The sequence below is a fragment of the Leguminivora glycinivorella genome, chromosome 17 (genome assembly GCF_023078275.1).
Source record: "Leguminivora glycinivorella isolate SPB_JAAS2020 chromosome 17, LegGlyc_1.1, whole genome shotgun sequence".
NCBI classification, from domain to species: Eukaryota; Metazoa; Arthropoda; class Insecta; order Lepidoptera; family Tortricidae; genus Leguminivora; species Leguminivora glycinivorella.
Genome location: NC_062987.1, coordinates 3,772,037 through 3,792,899, shown reverse-complemented (window position 1 = coordinate 3,792,899; position 20,863 = coordinate 3,772,037). Strand labels below are relative to the sequence as shown.

At 36.2% G+C, this 20,863-nt stretch overlaps 1 protein-coding gene, 1 long non-coding RNA gene and 1 other non-coding gene across 6 annotated transcripts in view; 1 reads left to right on the top strand and 2 right to left on the bottom strand.

Moving 5' to 3' along the window:
* The window catches only part of LOC125235232 (visual system homeobox 2-like), a 152,655-nt gene that overhangs the window by 121,940 nt on the left and 9,852 nt on the right, over nucleotides 1-20,863 (bottom strand). The gene's annotated exons all lie outside the window — the stretch shown is intronic.
* Trnar-acg lies at nucleotides 7,703-7,775 on the bottom strand. The gene has a single exon. It is a non-coding gene; the product is annotated as a tRNA-Arg (tRNA).
* On the top strand, nucleotides 10,011-19,887 carry LOC125235233. The gene is made up of 3 exons (XR_007178061.1): nucleotides 10,011-10,125; nucleotides 13,030-13,076; nucleotides 19,755-19,887. It is a non-coding gene; the product is annotated as an uncharacterized LOC125235233 (long non-coding RNA).

Sequence of the window (20,863 nt, the reverse complement as noted above, 5' to 3'; positions counted from 1 at the left end):
TGTGGAAAAGTAGGATATTGGAGCGTTGTTTATGGTAAACAGTAGTCTTATGTCTAGCGTAGCAGGGAATGAGGAACAAGGCTTATGTTGTGCCGTAGCTAAGTTGACTTATATTCGACAAAAGCAAATTGAAAAGGAATAAAGTCATTACTTGACAACTTAAACCGAATTTGCCGAGCTTTGCTCTAATTTCGAATAAAATACTTCCCGGAGACTGGAAATACCACAGAAGATATGTATACAACAACTACAAATAAGAGTGAGTCTCTGAGTGAGCATAATTTTGCGTTATAGGGCATTTTCAGAATTTGAATCCCCCAATTAGCGTAAGTTATTAACAAAAATTAGCTCGCTGTCAGTTTTGTGACGATAATTAAGCATAAAATCTGTCTAAAAATTTACTTTTTTCATATTCTGAATGTAAAGTTTATGTAATTAACACAAAAACAATATTTATATTGAAATTTCATGCTTAATGATCGTCACAAAACTGACAGTGAGTTAATTTTTCTTAACGACTTTCGCTAATTGGGGGGTCCCAAATTCTGAAAATGCTCTATATGAGAAAATAATTTTCGAAAATCAGAGCGTAATTTCTTAGGGTGGTGGCAGAATTTGTATAACTCGTAATGAGACACGCGAGCACACGAGACACTACACTACAAAGAAGCATATTAAGTAGATACTTAAAAAAAACCGGCCAAGTGCGAGTCGGACTCGCGCACCGAGGGTTCCGTACAAACCTGCAAGGTTTACATATATTATGTGATGTAACTAAAAATTTATGGTTTTCGTAATTTTTCCTTTATCTATGCTATAAGACGTTGCTTCGTACCAAATTTCAAGATTCTGAGTTCACGGGAAGCACCCTGTAGGTTTTGATTCCCTTGCAAGTGTCGAAAATTTGCGGCATAAACGGCTGTATCTTTTGATTGCGTTGGCTTAGAAGTTTGATTTTTTCACAGCTTCAAAGGACAGTAGACCTGAGTAATTGATATAAATTTCAGCTTCATACCTCCACGTGTTCCTGAGAAAAAGGGTCTTGACAGACGGACGGACGGACGGACAGACGGACAACAAAGTGATCCTATAAGGGTTCCGTTTTTTCCTTTTGAGGTACGGAACCCTAAAAACGAGAACATATTTACCATTGATTGTAAAGAACCCTCAATTTGCATCCAGCTTATTTTTCCTGCTATTTGTAAGCAAAGCAGTTTCCAGAGAGCCGTTGAGCATACAGATTAAGCTGTTCACTTTGCCGTTATCCGATCGGTAGACGTTTATGTTGCGCTGCGTCTCCTCCCTTGAAACTGCAGTGCTCGCCTCGCACAGAACTAAGCTTGAGACAGTAGCCTAACACTTTCATACTGAATTATTTAACTTGTTACTTGTCTGCAATCGATTACACAAGGCTAATATCCAGAGGCCGTAAGTTCAAGTCTCAACCAAGGCAGACATTTTCCACTTTTAAATTTACTCTCATACTGACTTCAGTTAATGATGAGATGACGAGTGACAGAGATGTATGGAAGAGAAAGACATGCTGCGCCGACCCCAAGTGACTGGGATAAGGGCAAGAGAATGATGACTGACTTCCGACATGTTAAAATCAATAATTAGTTTTGGACTAAGTTGATCTGTGTAAGGTCCCACTCAATATTTATTTATTACTAGCTTTTGCCCGCGGCTGTGCTCTCGTTAAAAAGAGACAAAAAGTAGCCTATGTCACTCTCCATCCCTTCAAATATCTCCACTTAAGAAATCACGTCAATTTGTCAGTGTGTGTGTTTAAGTAGAAACTAATAATGGCTGATGGTTAAAAAAATCCGGCTAGAAAAGTCACAAATCGCGAAAAACTTTTCCCATACAATTTGTATGAAAAAAACATTTTTTTCGCATGGTGTTTTTTGGTGTCAATCGATTTCATTCCTATTCAGTATCAATACTTGCTTAGGGGTCAACTCACGGCAATGCACTAAAAACCCACAAGTCAATGGCTACATTTTACTATGGGGAAAATGTTGAAAAAGTTTTCTTCAATTTGTGGCTCTTTAGTACATTAAGGTGGATGTACTAGTGCTCGACGCGGTACTAGTACTCGTCACCCATGGTTTAAATAGCGATTAATAAGATAAGATTACCGTTACATTCATCGCAATTAGATTTATTAGATGAGAAATGTTTGTAGCCTTCACATTTCATACGCCATATTATAAAATATAGAAACTTTTTTCAATTAATGAATAATATATGTGATGACATTGTCATGAGCAATCAATCTCTCAATTTTGTTAGCGATTTGGTAAAGCTTTGCTCGTATTTGCTGACTTATTTGAAATACTTTCACGGTAAGTTGTGAACATATTCTATAATTGTGTTGGTGCTAGAATGTGCGGGATATTTAAGTAATTAAATGTCGATTTCGTTCATTGTTACTGTGATAAACAAGCGTGTCATTTATTAGGACTGAAAACCGTCGCAAGTCTAAAACTCGACACGGCTGGCATTTATTGGGACTGTTACGTTATTTTCCAAGTCCCAATGTTTGTCGAGCCGTTTTTTCAGGATATCACGATTAAAGTAGCCAAAACGAATCGTTTACAGTTTCATATTATCAGCATATTTTTCTGTAAGTCACATTAACTTTACTGAAAAAAACAAATTACATGCACATAGACAGTTTTTTGTATATCTTTTATGGTTTTATTGATATGTTTTCTCGTTAAATGTAGTGAAATCTGTATAATTTCTTTGGGTAGTGCTTGACATGTCATTTTTCACAAAACTTTGGGTATATTTTCAGAAATGCCGCCTGATAAAGGTCAGTGGAAGAGATATTCTCAAGAAGACTTAGAAAAGGCCATAGAAGATGTGTTAAGGGGTTCGTCCATCGCCTCGAGCAAAGAAATTACATAAATGTAAATTACATATTTTATTACATAAATGTAACACGTAAAAAGTAAATGTTATCAACAGAATACGTTTTTTTTTATTAAATTATTTAATTTTGTAGTAAATTTTAACCCAAAACACTTGTTTTTTACTGTTTTTCCTGAATCATACTTAGATGTCATCTATTAGGACTGCCAGCAAAAGCACCTGTCAGTTATTCGGACAAGCGTATTGACTTATGTTTTATTTAATTTTGAGATTTTTTTATATTATCACTGTATGAAACTAATTGCATTTAACAAAGTTAAAGGTCACATCTCCCAAAAAAGATGGATATGTTTTGTATAGATGGGTAAATTATCGTAATATCACGAAACATATAAATATTTTCCCTTAACCTGTCGAGCAGTGGTACATCCACCTTACCGCAAGTTAAGCCCAAAGAAACTATCGATACTGAATAGGAATGGAATCGATTGGCATCATAAAAACACCATGTGCAATTTTTTTTTCATACAAATTGTATAGGAAAAGTTTTTTGCGATTTGTGACTTTTCTAGCCGGAAATATTTTTTGGTCCCATAAAAGGATAGGAAATGGATCGATTGGCGTCAAATTAAAAGTTTGTCAAAAATCCTGTATGTTTTTTACTAAATCTGTAAATTGCATTTTTCATCAATTCGAAATCGATGGATGGTCTCCTTAGACCATTTTCACGTAGGACTACGAGATCTCATAGCTGCCCTTACTGACCCGCTATCAAAATACACCCTGTATACGTACCTACTCCATAGTTGAGCTACTGTTTTCATGTCTACTCTGGCCCAAAGTCTGGCGAGTTGGCAAGTAATGGAGCGACCTAGATTCGATCTCCGTCCAGCCACTTCGACCGATCCTGGTCTTAAGTACTTACGTTGCCGTAAATACTCGTTTTGAAGCAGCTCTAAATTTTACCTAAAAAGTCCTCAAAAACTGTAATTTCTAAGTGAAGTGATCGTTTGATATGTTTTTATTCATACAAGAGGCAAACGAGCAAAGAGTTGGCTGATTTGTCTAATTTGATGTCTGGTTTTAGAAATGACAAAAAATAGGAGTAGGTAGCAAAAACATACTTGTTTTCACCTGGTACAGTTCGCGGAGGTCTTTTTAATTAGTTTATATATTTTAATTTAGTTTCCTATTTTTTAAGGTAGTTTAGTTTTAATTTTTATATTTTATTTTTTAAGATTGTTCAAACTAGCAACTTTTTATTTATTGATTAAAGCATAAATGTTTACTTGTTAGAAAGCTTGGCCATTAATATCAAGAATAACTAAAGATCGGGAAAGCTGTACTTTATAGACATAAAAAAATAGCTAATGATATAATTGTATGAATATTAAATAAGATAATAAATTCAGAGTAGTCTTGTAACTACCCAGGTAAGTGTAATTTTATTTCTAATATTGGACCCTAATACATTGACCTATACATTGGTACCTTACTTCTTTGCCATAAAATAAAAGGCACCACTTTCAAATAATGTCACATGTTCCGCGCTCAACTTGCCATTACGAACCCCGCACGAGCATGGTCCCCAGCTTGACTGCTAGGAATGTTATTAAATGGACTCGATATATTAATATCGAGGGTTCGCTAATCCCTAAAACGGGTGCCACTTGGAACTACTCTATTCTAAAAAGTCTTAAGTCTATACCGAACTAGTCTCGGAAAGGACATTCTTATTACGGGTTTCAGTAATGCTAAAACGTCGTATTTTAGTATAAAAGTGTTTCAAACATAGGGCTTTTTGATAGTTGTATGGAGGTACCATGCAAGTGGGATTCGTCAGCATTGTCCGTTTAAGCGGTACGATTGTCACGCGTTCTCGTAACTGGTAATAAATAAATAATTATTTCACATCAATTTATGGGGATCCCCTAATATAATCGATTAATAAACGGTTTTACTGATACTCGGTAGACCCCTACGTCCTGCATGTAATTATGCGTCAACATATGTAGTAGATAATCAGACTGACTGAGTTATTGTACTTAGTTAACTCAAGAACGGAAACAAGATTTACTTATTGAGATTAATACTAAATTATCTTTACAAAATCAATATAACTTCAAGAAATATAATCTCTTTTACTGACAAAATAACGTTGTTTCAAGTTTGCCGTCCGTCGCGTGCGGTTACTCAACTACCTATCAAGACATCTTTTGATTGATTCTGCCAATTCTGTGGTAGGTATTACAGGGACAAGTTTAATCTTTTAAAGCCTAATTATTTTTGTCATAAAGATGAATAGGTACTACTCTCTGTGACTATATACCTATTCAAAGTCTGTGTGATCTGTGTAAGGTGTCCCCAAATTTTTTTTGTCAAGTATGAGGGTAATTCCGAATGACAGGAATGATCGGGTAATTTCGAAAGGAGAATATTGATATGATGGAAATAATGGTGATTTTTATGCGACTTTCGAAATTAGACGACTTTCGGAATTACCCTAATGCACCTTACTCAAGAAAGCGGTAAAATAAGGATTGAAAATGAAAATGTATTGCCCATCTATTATGTACCCTTATTTATACAAATAAATAATATTTTTTTTTATTGAATTATTAACTAATATTACTAGTAAGTATTTTATCCCGAAATATATTTAAAGGTATTGTCGCAGCGCCCTCTCTTTCCTCTCGCTAGTCCTGTCACGAGACTCGCGAGTAAGGGCCCATAACCGTCTAAGCTGCGGTAATGCCACTTTTATTGGCTTTTGACGCCAATTCAAATTAAATTCCTTTGTAATTGATAGGGTCGTGATGTGAAGACTTCTGTTCATTACCTATAGGCGGATGTTGGTGTGAATATATACTGAATACTTATTTATTATGCGATTATAATAGGCGACTTCGTTGTTATTTTTTTATAAATATATATCATATTAACAGACTATCAAATAAAAATTAAATTAAATTGGCTAAAAAACTGCCTTCTTCTGTGAAATACTTGAACCAATATTTCCTAGTCATCCATCTTAAATACCTGCACCAAACATGACTACCCAGCAGCCTACACAAACACTTGACATAAATTTCTTCAAAAATAACCGATTCTGGGAAGATATACAAAAAGCTGTCTTAATTGGCCTATAATTTTCTTAGATTAAAATAGCATAAGATATTTTTTTTATTTATGTCATTGTAAAAAAATAAAGGTATTTAGCTAGGTAAAGTTTTCCTGGAATGGGTTTCTAAATTATGCCCGATCAAAAAACTATTATGCCCTTTGAGCCTACCGCCTACGCTACTGTAGTCGTTTATAGGAATCAATGAACCAGCAGTATCACATGCATGTAACCGATACTTTAATTTCAATATAATATAAATTATGACGTTGAAAACCGTGCTATTTAATAGCAAACTTGTTTGTTTTTTATTTTACTTGCTTTTTTATTAATAGAAAAATAAATTAATTGTATTGAACCCCCAGAAAATATAGTATATTAGCTTTTGCCCTTTGGCTTCGCTCGCGTTAGAAAGAGACAAGAAGTAGCTTATGTCACACTCAACCCTTCAACTATCTCCACTTAAAAAATCACGTCAATTCGTCGCTTCGTTTTGATAGAAAATTAGCCGCTGTGGCTTTTAAGAGTTTGAAGTTCATCTAAATTGTGGCAATAATATTAAGGCTCTACACAACTTTTTATACTAGGTACATGACTGTATAACTTTGTAAATATGCCAACAGCTATACTTACTAGTACTATGAATGAATAACTAATTCTTACGTCTTGTATGGACACAATGGTACCTTTTCTTTTGTCGTTTCGGAAGTGTCACCATATTTTGTCACAACAATGTGACACAGTGGCTTCAATAATGGCTTTGTCACTTATTTTGCAACACAATGCCGTGAAAGGTTAACTAAATTAAATAGTAGCGTGTAACGTTGTAACGCCTCCGCTACGAGAGGGTTTAGTTTTTTTTGGTATAGCTTTTGTGAATGTGAAAATTATGAATAATACTCAATACTCAAAGCTAAATAGATGACAAATAGGAGATAAATAAGAGATAAATAGGTAACAAAAAACAAATGTGTAATTTAATGAAGAAAAAAACATAGTATACCTACGTACCTAAGATGTACCACGTTTATTTGTTAGTATCTAACTAAACATAATCATACATTGAATGCATGTAGACTATGTATTACAAAAAACCTTTGTGCCTATTTTTTTTTAAAGTGTACTCGTAAATACCTTATTTATTTTTACGTACCTATAGCACCCTATAGGAACATACATATTTCTCGTTAATCTTGATACACATTCTGTGAAAGTGTCGTAAAGTGTCGTTGTTCGATTTTGCTATATTTAGGTACATAAATACTTCTCGAAATAAAACTGTGGAAACGGATTAAATCGCGTATAATGAATTTACATTTGCCTATAATGAATAGTTCCATAGTTTCCATAGTTTTATTTCAAGAGTAACTATCGCGGTAACCGAAGATAATATTTTGTACCTACTCTCGTAAATCTTGATACACATTCTGTAAAAGTAGGTACAACAAATCAGGAAAAAATCCGTTATTTAGTTTACGGTCAATAATTACCTATATCTATAAGATCTAATCAACATAAGGCATGAATGATTGATCGTCTTTGACTATCAAAACACAAATTATCATAAAATCCTCTGTTAGGAAGATATTAAAGCATAAGTATAATTAAAAAAAAAGGGTTATATTTTTTTGTAGCATTGTAGGTATACTATGTATTTAGTTATTTACTTACAGTTGAAAAAAAAAAACAAAAAGTAGAGCGCGACCTTGCCAGGATTCGAACCTGGAATCTTCTGATCCGTAGTCAGACGCGTTATCCGTTGCGCCACAAGGCCAGATGGCTGAACTAGCGAAATAAACCATTAGTATCGGTTTGTTTATCTCTATTCATTTTAGATTGCGTGAAATACTGTAGAACGATTTCATTATGCCTCCGATATTATTATTTTTTATCAGCTAGATATTATGTAGGTATTTTTAAATAAGACAGGGTCGATCTGTCGATGTTTTTTTTTTTATTTTTTCTCATTTAATGTTTTAATCACGGAAACACAAATCTAAAACAAAAGCTTTTGTATAAAATTAGATACAAAAAGACTTGACGTCTCAATGGAGTTAATCATCTCTTAAAACATCTTATCGATTTTGTTCTTTTTCGACAAAGTAATTACCGGCTACAGGCACACTTGTAGGCGTATTAGGTTAATTGAAAGATTGCAACAGCTCAATGATTTGCGAAAACCGGTCTTAATGCCCCGACACAGAAGCCTTTGTTTTATCCGATTGTCATTGGCAAAGTTTCAATACAGGACCTTATATCTCGGGCATAGGGTTTTATTGAAATTGTGTACAAAATACATTTTACTTTAATAGAATTACAGCTTTATAATGAGGATTTTTAAGTTGGTTTTTGTTTGGGCTGTGAGCTGGCCGCGGGCGAGGTGCGAAACTGTAGGGATGGGATGAACGCCTTATTAGCAGTCGATTCATTATCCGAGTTATTTATAGTCGAAATTGTACCTACTTTGCTAATGTTCTGGCAATTGTACAGCTGAATAAAAAACTAGAAGGTTGTTATTTCGACAGGCCACAACCTAAAGTTTTTCGTTTCAGAATAAATAATTGACTGTTCTCAACTGTACAGTAAGAATACTGATATGACCTACTACTGTACCTTCAGTAGCAGCAGTGAGTGAGCAGAAAGTCTTGGCTTAATAGAAACGTGATCTAAAGTTTGGAATAAATTATGTGAGTAGCTCTACCTATATTCGTTTAGTTTATTTATTCCCGCAAGTCCCAAAACATTTGCAGTAAGTATCCCATTTATTTGTCGACCAAACGGTCAATGAAGCTCAGCAAATATTTAAGAACATCACTATCCCTCCCGAAAGGGTTGAACAGGGTTAATAGCAGGCAGTTAGGGAGCATTGTAGTACGTGTGAAGAGTGCACTAGTTCACACCAGCTCTGTACACCAACCCCGACTTACCTCGACCTCCCCCGCCCCTCCGGCAAGAAGAAAATTAGAGACATAAGGGGAAACTATATGTCAGGACGTAGATCATGTTACGCTGGACACACTTGACAATACTCAACGAAAAATCCAACCTAGATTGAGCTCCCCCGGTTCCCAATTTAATATGAAAAGTTTATACAAATGTGGCGGGTAAAAACGACCCGCGAGCTCTATATACAATGGACGAAGTTAGACTTGAGTTTCAATGGTTTTTTTGCATTTTTTTAACTCCAATCTTGTTTGGCTTAGAAATCGTAAAAATATTTGAATAAGTTTATTTGATATGGTGGATGGCTGGTTCGGAAACGTATGATTTTAGATTTTTAACATCTACGATCAGGTTTTTGATCAGGTTTCGTACAAATAGCAAAAACAAAAATGAGTCTCGAAGTTCAATTGTAAAATGTGACGGTTAGGTACTGTCCAAAAATTTATAGAATAAAAAAAAATCAAATCATACATATCTACCAGATATGTCATTGTCAAATACGACGTCTTTTCAAACTAAAACGTCAGTTTTGACACTGAAATATTAAATATATTTTTTTTAAATATTTGAAGTATCAATTCAAACCGGGATGTTTTAATTTATTTTCAGCCGCCATCGTGGGTACAATATAAATTAATATTAGTTCACTGAACAATAGGCTAGTTTCCTACTATTCAATTCAGCTCCTTTTTACGAACTGTCAAAACGATTTGCTAATATGGAATTACTATGAAATACTGAGGAGTGACGTCACGGTCAATTCACTTACTTTATATCTTTCTTTTTGACTTATTAAATACCTATAAATTATGTTTAAACATAACTACTGTCCATATTTTTCTTCTAATGAGGTGATGCTTTATTTAGTGCATTGCATAAAATAATTTTAAGTAACTAGCCTATACATTAAATTTAATTTTATACTTGGATAGTTATTTATTACAACAGGCTTACAATGGATTTTCCCCTTTATTTTCACTGCGCAGTAAAATTTTCACTTAAAATAAAGTGAATCGATATTGAAATCTACACTAGGTTTTTTACAGTGCAGCATTCTCCGGCCGCAAGTCGTCACGCCTGGCGGGCACGATAAAAAACCCAATTGACATTCGCCGGGCGCGCGCCTCGTAAACATACACATACCGACGTGCGCTTGCGTGTGTGCTGGTAGACTGAAAATAGTACGTATCCAACGTACTATGTAATGTACAGATGTAGTGCGAAAATCTTTTCCTTCGTATTTTTCCGGACACATTCGTATTTGGCATGCTAGTTCAGACAGTGTCAGTACGTCTTGTACCTACTGAGACTGACTGAGACACGTTCGTACGTTTCCGTAACAATACGAAGGAAATTCTTTTCGGTTCTTCTAGTTTTACTATAAGTACGACAAAAAAGTGACGTTAAAGAAACGTACGTCACTGATCCATAAATAAGTAGTTACTAAGATGTACAACTTACCATTACATATTTTGACGTATAAAGTTAGTATCAGGCCAGTACTCACTATTTCTATTGTCATAATGACAGTAGTTTTGTAACTACAATTGCACAGAAGTAGGTAACCTGCCTGCCTATAGGCAAACGAAAAATCTCTATACGGCCTAGTTTACCTATCTATTGGGCTGGAAGGTCAAAAATGGAGCATCAGTCTCGTTCGTCAAAACTATTAAAACTTGTGAGTACGCTAATTACGACCAAAAGGCCCGCAGTCGCCTCGGGCGCTTCCGTTCCAAGTCGGCTGTTGGCGTCGCCGCTTTCACAGACAAAATGTCGTGTCGCCAACTTGTGATGGTCTTTTTTCCAACCTACAAGAAAAGAAAGTACTCCCATAATATAGGCCTACAACACACCAACCAGGCCCGGATCTAGGGGGGAGCGAGCCGGGACCCTTGCCCCGAGTATCAAATCCAAGAGGGGCGCCAAATTCCAACTTCGTCAAGTCCAAGGGGCGCCACATTTGAAATTTTTTAGTTTTGCCCCCTTCGAAAAAAGTCTGCCTCCAACGCGTGATCGCTCAGCACCAGACATTATATCTTAATTTTCTTCCTCATCATCCTCCTTGCGCCTGGCATTTGCCACGGCTCATGGGAGCCTGGGGTCCGCTTTGACAACTAATCCCAAAATTTGACTTAGGCACTAGTTATTAGAAAGCGACTGCCATCTGACCTTCTAACCCGAAGGGTAAACTAGAACCTTAATTCCTATCTATTCTCATAAAAAGTGAAGTCCTATCTCCCGGGCCGCGGCCGCCCCGGGCGCTTCCGCCCCGAGTTGGCTCCGCCACCGCCACCGCTTGCACAAACAAACGTCGCGTCGCCTACTTCTGAGGACATTTTTGGAGGTGTTTAAAATTTTAATTGGTCCTAATTCAGAAAGACTTTGCTTATAAGTCTGTGACTGAGGTAAATTAATTAACAGGAGGGATACTTTTTTTGCCTACTTATGTTTGTACTTCTCAAATTGCATTGCAAATGTTTCTAATTTTCTGAAATATTTTGTGTCTACGAGCTTTTTCACTTTTATTTTTCTTACAATTTCATTCAATGGCTGGTGTGATAATACCTAATATGTGCTGTAATTAAAATCAAACTTATTTTGATTGGCCAAATATTACGTATAGGTAGTAGATCGTGTCATTAACGATTAGTGTCATGAGAATACGAGCCAGGGCACGCGTCCTCGTGAATGTGACCGATACGACACGTGACCTGGCAGTCATGGTCGCGCGATAAACGATAAAACATCGGTCTTTGTTTACGGCCTGATGTTTTATTTATCATTTATCACGCGACCATGATTGCCTGCCTGAGCAATCTTAGGATTTTACTAGATTTTAGATACTTTTAAGTAAATTAAATTTTAATTAATATAAAAAATCGGTCAGGTTTTTTACTCATGTAACACCATAGATACACCTACGTACACCACATTCCTCAACTGCACCCAGTGCACCTCGGCCCTCAGGACTCGGAGATTCCGGCCTCGCAAATGAGGTAACCTGATGAGGGCGCCCTAACCCTCCGCAATAAGGTCCAGAATGGTTTGAAAGTTAATTAATTAACACTTGATTAGGCCTCAATTAGTGGCTCTTTACAGGGTGCCTAGCCAACGTCACATTGGCTTACACGTCGTAAGCGAGCTCTCCTTTGCTCTTTTGCAGTGGCGCGACAGAGGCAGACATGTGTTTTGATGGGCACGTAGCGTCGACGGTTGTCGCTCCGGCTAGGCTGCGGCCGCCTATCTCGGCTAAGAATAGTGCCGCGAGTGAATGGGGAGGCTCGGTTTTATTAAGACAATTGATAGGAGCTTAAATGGGGAGGTTTAATTGGGATTCCGCAGTTTTGTTCTAGATAAAATCGTGAGAAACGCGCGCTTTTTTGGTGTAAGAATGTAGATGCCTAGTTAATGAAAAATGCGGTGCCTTCGTCGAATAAAAGGGGTTCTCAAAGGTGAGCGTAGATTATGACGCAGTTTTGAATTCTAGTTTGTCTCACTTGGAGAGTTGGTAAGTCCAGTAACTTAAGTGTGCAGTAATAGCTAATCATTCATCGAGAACGATACATCGCTATCCCGGTAAGGACATTTATTTGTGTGATGAGCACAGATATTTCATATTTTTAAATTTAAGGAAAAATGGAAAAATGCACACCTCCGGCAGGACTCGTAGCTTAGTTTGGGGCTAAGTTGATCTGTGTAAAGTGTCCCCAATATTTATTTATTTATTAAACGCTTTCTTCACTATTGAGCTTATTACACACTACGGAGTGTAAGCAATTGTGACGTTGGTTATTAGGTAGGTACGGAGGGCTTTAAAACTTTCTGTACATGGTACATATAAACATGTTTCTTTAACATTTTTCAATTATGCAAACAGCTCCGAAGGCATCACTGCGTGATGGCTACTTTTATCGCCGCGCCAACTTTCTTTTATTAATCCCTTCGTCCCTTTTTACTGCTGCGTAAAATCCTTGAAATGAGCGTCTTAGGGACCAAACACGTGCGTTTTTACGGCACCATACCTATACATTATACAGCTAGCGTCAGAGATAGTTGACGCCATATGGAAACAAATTATTTTGCAGGAGCTGTTAGCCATCTCTGCAGCAGATTGTGCCAACTAGAAATTTAGGTATGTGGTATTTCCGCATAGTTTTTTGTTTTCTATGTGATTGAAAATATTCGATCAATTATTTTTCCCCTCACTAGCTCGGAAACAAGTGTTTTGTCTTTTAATACCAGCGGGTAAAAACGCATTTTATCCACTAGTGGGTAAAGTAATTTGACCTTGAATAAAGTCAAATTAACTGCTTTAAAATTGATAAAAGTAGGTGAATCTAGTAATAAAGATGATTTACCACCTGTGGAACTACTGGAAGCAGTGATAAACGCATTTTTTGCGTTGTAGTTTCCTCGCTATAGTGAGGGGAAAAGTTTTGTGTTACACTCGGGTGCAAATGTATTTTACTTCTCGTGTGTTAAAAAACTCGCAAGATCAGGATTCTATTCTCGAACCACTCGCTTCGCTCGTGGTTCAACTATAGAATCCTTTCACTTGCTCGTTTTTAAATTCCACACTCGGCGTTAAAATACAACTTTGCCCCCTTGTATAACAAATAACTATTACTAGTGCAACTACGACTCGAAGCAAGCTCATAATGATGCTTTTTATTAAATGTGTTATTGTGATTGAAGATTTTCTGAATTTGGCAATCGCAGTTTTAGCGTTCCTGAAGTCATCCTAAAGAATTTGTATTATGTGTAACTGAATTACTGTGCTATTTTCTGTGCCTTTCATTATGCAACAGTTACATAACTTAATAGTACTATTTAAATAAATATATGTATATAAGTAAAAACAGTGATTGTGTTCTTATCTGCTCTAGAAGTTATTTTTCAAAGTGAAACTCTCCAAAGTGATTTAAAGGCTACTTTCCCGTTGACAAAGCCTTAATTACACCGTAATGGAATAACAAAGCAATCTGCGCGCCGCGCGACCAATTAAGGCGGAATATTATTCCTACACTAACGTGTAATTAAATGAAACGTTTTAAGTAATTAAGCTTTTGGAAAAAATAAACTAGATTATTGAAAATTGTAATCTGTTCTAACTAAGAATTAGAAATATTAAAACAACACAAGCTGTTCTTAACTTAGTTATATTTATGTAAAAAAAAACTTTAAAGACAAAAACAAACAGATTCTGTACTTTTTTTTATTTTGAAGTATTTGTGATCAACACTCAGAATTTGGTTCGGTTCTTAAATGTCTGCTATTGACTTTGAAAATCGTTATTTTGATATTACTACGTTAGACTTGGGCCTTTTAACATGAATAATAATAAATTTGGTATTTATCTCACGGATATATAATATCCTCATAGATCTACTTACCATACTAATAGTAAAAGTAGAATATATAGGCTAGGTGAAATGTAGACTGAACATATATTTTTAAAAAATAACCACTGACTGCTTCCCATCAGGCGGCTCGTCTGGTCGTTTGCTGCCTATTTCTTAAAAAAAAAAACCTTTTCCCCTCACTAGCTCGGAAACACGTGTTCTGTCCTTTAATACCAGCGGGCAAAAACGCATTTTATCCACTAGTGGGTAAAGTAATTTGACCTTGAATAAAGTCAAATTAACTGCTTTAAAATTGATAAAAGTAGGTGAATCTAGTAATAAAGATGATATACCACCTGTGGAACTACTGGAAGCAGTGATAAACGCATTTTTTGCGTTGTAGTTTCCTCGCTGTAGTGAGGGGAAAAGTTTTGTGTTACACTCGGGAGCAAATGTATTTTACTTCTCGTGTGTTAAAAAACTCGCAAGTTCAGGATTCTATTCTCGAACCACTCGCTTCGCTCGTATAGAATCCTTTCACTTGCTCGTTTTTCAATTCCACGCTCGGCGTTAAAATATCCGGTGACCAAAAAATTTCGTGCGGTTTTTATGATAAATATCAAAGTCTTGTAGATTTATTTATAAAAACATTTATTCATTTATATAAGCACCCTCGCATTCTACAATTCTTTTCCAACGAAATACTAGTTTACTTATCCCGTCCTCGTAAAAGCTTCTACTTTTGGAAGCAAAAAAATTGGCAACCTCCTCTTCGATATCAACTTGATTACGAAATTTTTTATTTGTCATATGATTATTTAAAGCCAAGAAAAGGTGATAATCCGTTGGAGACATGTCAGGAGAATACGGAGGATGAGGTAGTAACTCCCATTTTAAAACCTTGATTTTTTCCAGAGTGAGCTTGGCAACGTGTGGCCTAGCGTTGTCTTGTAAGAATATTACTTTCTTCCGGTTAACTAGTCCAGGATGTTTCTGAAGTAAAGATTTGTGTACACGATCGAGCTGCATCGAGTAGACTTCGGCAGTAATTGATTGACCCTCGGGAAGAAACTCGTAGTGTATTATACCAGCAGCGGTCCACCACACACAAAGCATGATCTTCTGGCAATGAATTGGAGTCTTCGATGTATGTGGTACTGGGTGGCTAGCCGAATGGCACAATCGCTCACGAAACGCTCACGAAACGAAGCGCTAGTAGATATCTATCTCTATCGCGCTTGCGTATTGGCGCGACAGAGCCAGCGGCGTATCGCTTTCGTTTGGCGCCGGAGAAATGCCATTCGGCTACGGGGCCTGGTTGGTTTGGGGATAACCAGTGATGGGTTCGTTTTGTGTTATAGTACACAATCCATTTTTCATCAGCTGTAAGTAAACAGTCCAAAAACGGCTCGGTTTTATAGCGCGAAAGCATTGCTGAACAAACTGATACTCGATGAAACCTGTGTTCGTCTGATAATTCATGAGGGACCCATCTACTTAGCTTCCATGACTTACCTAACTGATGTAAGTGCAAACGAATTGTTTCGTCACTAACACCAAACATTTGCGAAAGTTCCTGACAAGTTAATTTTGAGTCATTTTCTATGACAGCCTGTAATTCTTTATCGTCAATAACAGAGGGTCTTCCCGAACGAGGTAAATCTTCAAGCGACTCGTCACCAGACAAGAACCTTTGAAACCACTTTTGTGCAGTGCGTTCTGATACTGCATTTTCACCGAATGCCGTACATATTTTACGAGACGCTTCTGCAGCTTTGGTGCCGAGTTTAAATTCGTAAAGCAAGCAAGCCCGAATCACACAAGCATTGACAGACATTTATACAACTTTGCCCCTTTGTATAACAAATAACTATTTCTCAAACATGCAATGAAATATTGTCTTTACGTTCCTTAAAATGGGCTGGGAAGTATCGCTTTTTGGGCGCAACAACTCGAGAGGACTGTAAAGGGATTTCATATTATTTTTTAGGCCTAGGCCTGCAAAGTAAATTTTTTTTATAAAATATTGTCCTTTAGAGCATTTTTTTTTATTTCATTGTATGTTTGAGAAAAGCACTATACATGCCTCGGCGTGGAAACGGATTCCCGGCCTCGTATCCCTATCCGGGTATATACCTACAGACTTGGCCGGAAATCCTCATTTTCCCGGCCTCTGATGTAATGTACTATTAATCGCCCAAATGTCTAAACAATTCATATTTGTGTAGTCAATCCTTATTTACCTAATTAGATGTTGTTAAGGTCAAAAGCCAGCAAAAATAAAAACGCATCCATAAACAAAATAAAATATAGGTACCTATTTGCTCACAAAACAACCGCTTGGCGCGGCATTAGAAGCGTATCGTTCTAAACATCCCGAAAAATCTATACACCCTCCCCCCCTCACCCCAAGGGGAGGGTTACTTTTGGACTTTTTAACCCAAGACGACTTAATTCACTCGCGTTATTCTTAAGAGGGGAGAAAAGGGATTCGTAAGCGTTTTAAATATTTTGGATGTAAATTTAGACGCGGAGTGTGAATTGATACCCGATTTAAATATTTTGTATACAGGCTTAGTGTTTAATTCAAAACAAACAGTTAACTAATATGAAAAAAGTAAGGTTTTTGACTCAATTAATAGTACATTCATTCAAATATCTTTATTCATGTAGGCCTAATTACAAGCTCTTATGAATAGTTCATTACATAATATATATTATGATCTTAATCTAACCTAATTATCAGAGAAAATTATTGTTGTAATTATTGTTAATATTGAGTCTAAAATATACAATTTCATTACGGAACAAGAGCGGAAAAGAGGAATTCCGAAGCGAAAGGCGAAAAATGAAAGCCCGACCAAAAAGAGTGTTTTAAATCGACATGAATTAAGAATTATCTCTTCGCACGTGTATCCCTCTTTTGCTACAGAAAAGAATAAATCTAAAACTACAATGATAAAAGTATAGCCATAGGTTCATTCTACTGTCTATTGTCACTATATCTCTCCTTGTCTCTCCTGTACCTTCCCTATCTCGTGTCCTTCTCGGTAATGTGTATGGAAATACGAAGCGATGCGATGACTTAATTATTAAACGAGAACGATCTTATTATGGAAATTTTATTAAGGCTCATAAGTTATTATGGAAATGTACGAAATAGATGGTTTTTGACATATTTATTCCAGCCCTAGTAACGCCTACGATGACGTAGTTATTATTAATCGAGCGAGAGTGAAGGTCTCCGCTTCAGGGTACATAAAATAAATGTGCAGAGATAGAGAAAGAGACATAGAGATTTTTGTTATATTTTTTGTTCTACGAACTTACGTAGGTAATTTGTTGGTACTGCTACTACTCGTTGACAATGACACATTTTACGTAACTTATTTTATATGCAACTCGTCATTGTCACTGTCAGAACGGTTTCTGACAGTGACATTGACAGAATTTGTACACACATGTGTAGGTCTGATTACCGAACTGCTCCTAAACCACTGTATCCGCAAATGACAATCTGAAATACGAAGGTTTCTCAAACTGTCTTGTGAAGTTGTGGACTGGTTGCTTTGAATCATTTAAATATGAGCGAATTAAATAATAATAAACGACGACGACCATTTAAGCACTCTTCGACATTTTATAGAAATGTGGGAAAGTTAAGAAAAGTGCAGAATGATAATACAAATAGATAAGCACTTTATAGTTACTTAATGTATTAAATATATAATTTTTAATTCTTATTGATAAAAATGAAGTGTAGTGTTGCTTTACACAATAAAAGTAGGAATCAAATGAAATAGAGTACCTATTTACTGTGATATTAATATAATTTCTGTTGCGCAATGATAGTTTTTTCAGTACAGATGCTGCTTTTTTTAACGCAGTAGTGCGAGCAAATCAAGCAATGATTCATTTCTTGTCTGGTCGAAACTCTTAGCTTAGATTTAGGTACTGAAAATCGTCGTACGATACACGTGCGAAAAGGACATTCACAACTCGTGTCGATTTAAAACACTCCCTTCGATCGTGTATTAATTTATCGCTACTCGTATCGATTTTCCTCTTTTCCGCACTCGTATCTACAAGTATTTTGTTTGGGTTACAAAAAAAAACACATTATTTACTCTACTACGTTTTATTTATGTCTCTTTAACATTACAAATTTGTAGATGTATAGATAAGTGCTATACAAAAATCTTGACAAAAGAAGTACAGATCGCTGAAATGAATGTTGATAGTAATATTAATGAAGACTACTTCAACAAGTGTCAATTGTGAAATGCCGCAAAATACTAGTTGCTCTATAGAAGACCATAATAATATGATCCCCGATCCTTTACAACCCAGCAGCTCGGTACGCACGTTACAATTTTTTTTTAATCTTCTTTAGTGAGGACAACTGAGTACGACGGCATATTTAATTGTTTATAAAGTTTGAGGATACCTGGAAAAAATGAATACATTAGCCATTTTGAAAATCCAATAAATATTCACTGCTTTCGGTCACGCGTGTACGCTGCGACCATTTTGCGACCGTTTGTCGACCGTTTGGTGACCGTTTGGCGACTGTTTTTTACATGGAATATTACCGTCTTAATCCATATTTTAACAACTTTATTGGTTTTCTAGGCATTATTTTTATTATTTCAGTATAGTATATGCACCGGAGCACTAAAACTTCACCAATCAATATACATAACACGCAAACACCGAGTAGTTAATAATATTATTACTGGTTAAACTGAGGTAAATTGATGGCGCGTTGATAAATTTAGACTTATTTTATGAAATCACTCGAGCAATTTAATTGGCCATGGTAATTAGCCCACACTATATTACAAATGCAAACAATATTTATCTTTAACAAATTCTTACGCCATTACATTTTAATGTCAAATGATGTCGGTAGTTCTCACATACGAGAAACGCGAGATGTATAGAAAGTAAGTGTGCTAAGCGACTCGAGAGCTCAGGTCTTCACTATTATATTAGTTATAACTGTTGAAGTATGAAGTATATTTCACTTTTATGTTGCGTAATATTTGCTGAAGCACTAATATATCTGTGAAAACTACATTACGGATATTAAAACCAATAAAACCCCAGCTGATCTAGCACATAATTGGCGCGAGATTAATCGCAGAGACAGACTACCCATCCTTATGCTATTAATAACAATTAGAATGAGACATATGAACTAGCTATGTCGATGCGAGATAGGTCTATCTACTATCGTGCATATGAAATCTTAGCCCGGCAGCTAAATATTCCGGCGCCCAAAATTTTATAAGAAAATATAACTTCTGTTGGAATTTGCAGAAAAAAATAAAAAGCGCGGGAAATCTCGCGCTTCCGAGAGGTCGAGAGTACTCTATTATTGCAGCCGCTTCCCCAATCAAGATTCAACCTTAGACTTTATAAATAAAGCTCGTATTTAAATGATTCCTAGATAGTTTCGTTTTCAGGCTAATTAGACACGAGGGAGAGCTGAAAATGTATTTGACTTGCGACTCTATTTCGACTGGCCAAGATTTTAATTAGAGTGGACGGGATTATAAGCAGATGTCAATAGCTTGTGAAAACCTAGATCGCTTCGTGAGTACTTTTATACAGAACATTGTGGTTGAAGTATGTTTGTTTCATGTAAATAATTAATGACAAATAAATCGAAAACCCAAACAGCCTTATTTTTATTAAGTACTATCCAATTTCTGTCCAAAAGAGGCGCCAAATAAAATTTGCAGGTTGGTGTCAAAATTATGTGTTTCGTCTGTGCTCTAAAGCGGTAGGAAAACACCAAAGAGTTAAAAAATACTAACATTATTTACTCAATTAATACGAGTATTTATTTCCATAAAAACAAGTCTTTTCTTTGCTTTATATTCATTTTCATCGTCTCGTCTCGTCGGTCTTGTCCCCAATACCCAACACTCTGCAAGTCTGCATACGTTAATCTTACCGGCGTGAACACAACACTATGAGCAGGGTCTAGTGTTATTTGGCTGCGATTTCCTGGTTCATGCTACCCACTAGCTACGACGCCTATGACAGAAATACTAGTGTGTGAGGAAAAGCTCTGATTAGACGGGCGACGCCGCGCGGCGCAGCTAGCTCACTCAACTAGCTGTTACCGCGGCTTTGTGCGGAGGTGTCGAGCCGCGCGCCCCAACTACGCACTTAAATTACTGGAACTGGCAAAATTATTTATTTTATAAAGTAGGTACTATTTTCGTAGTAATCACATAATATATCATGTTTTTTTAATAAAAATCCTTGAAGAGTAAAACAAAATTACGAAGAAAATAAGAAGAGCATTCGCAGAAACCGGTATTTAGCCAACCTCATTCACTTGAATAATAATAGAACATGTGCACATTTTCGCCATCCCGCATTACGCTTCATGTTCAAGCCGGAGATGTTAAACCGAAGCTTTTTTGTTACACTAATTGTTAAAGTCCTACACGTATAAAAACCAGTTTCAATCCATAAAAAATGCTCAATTTTATTAGAATCGACTTCTGTTTCAAGAGTGGGTGAAGTTCTCACAGACACTCAAAATGCTCAAGTAAAAAAA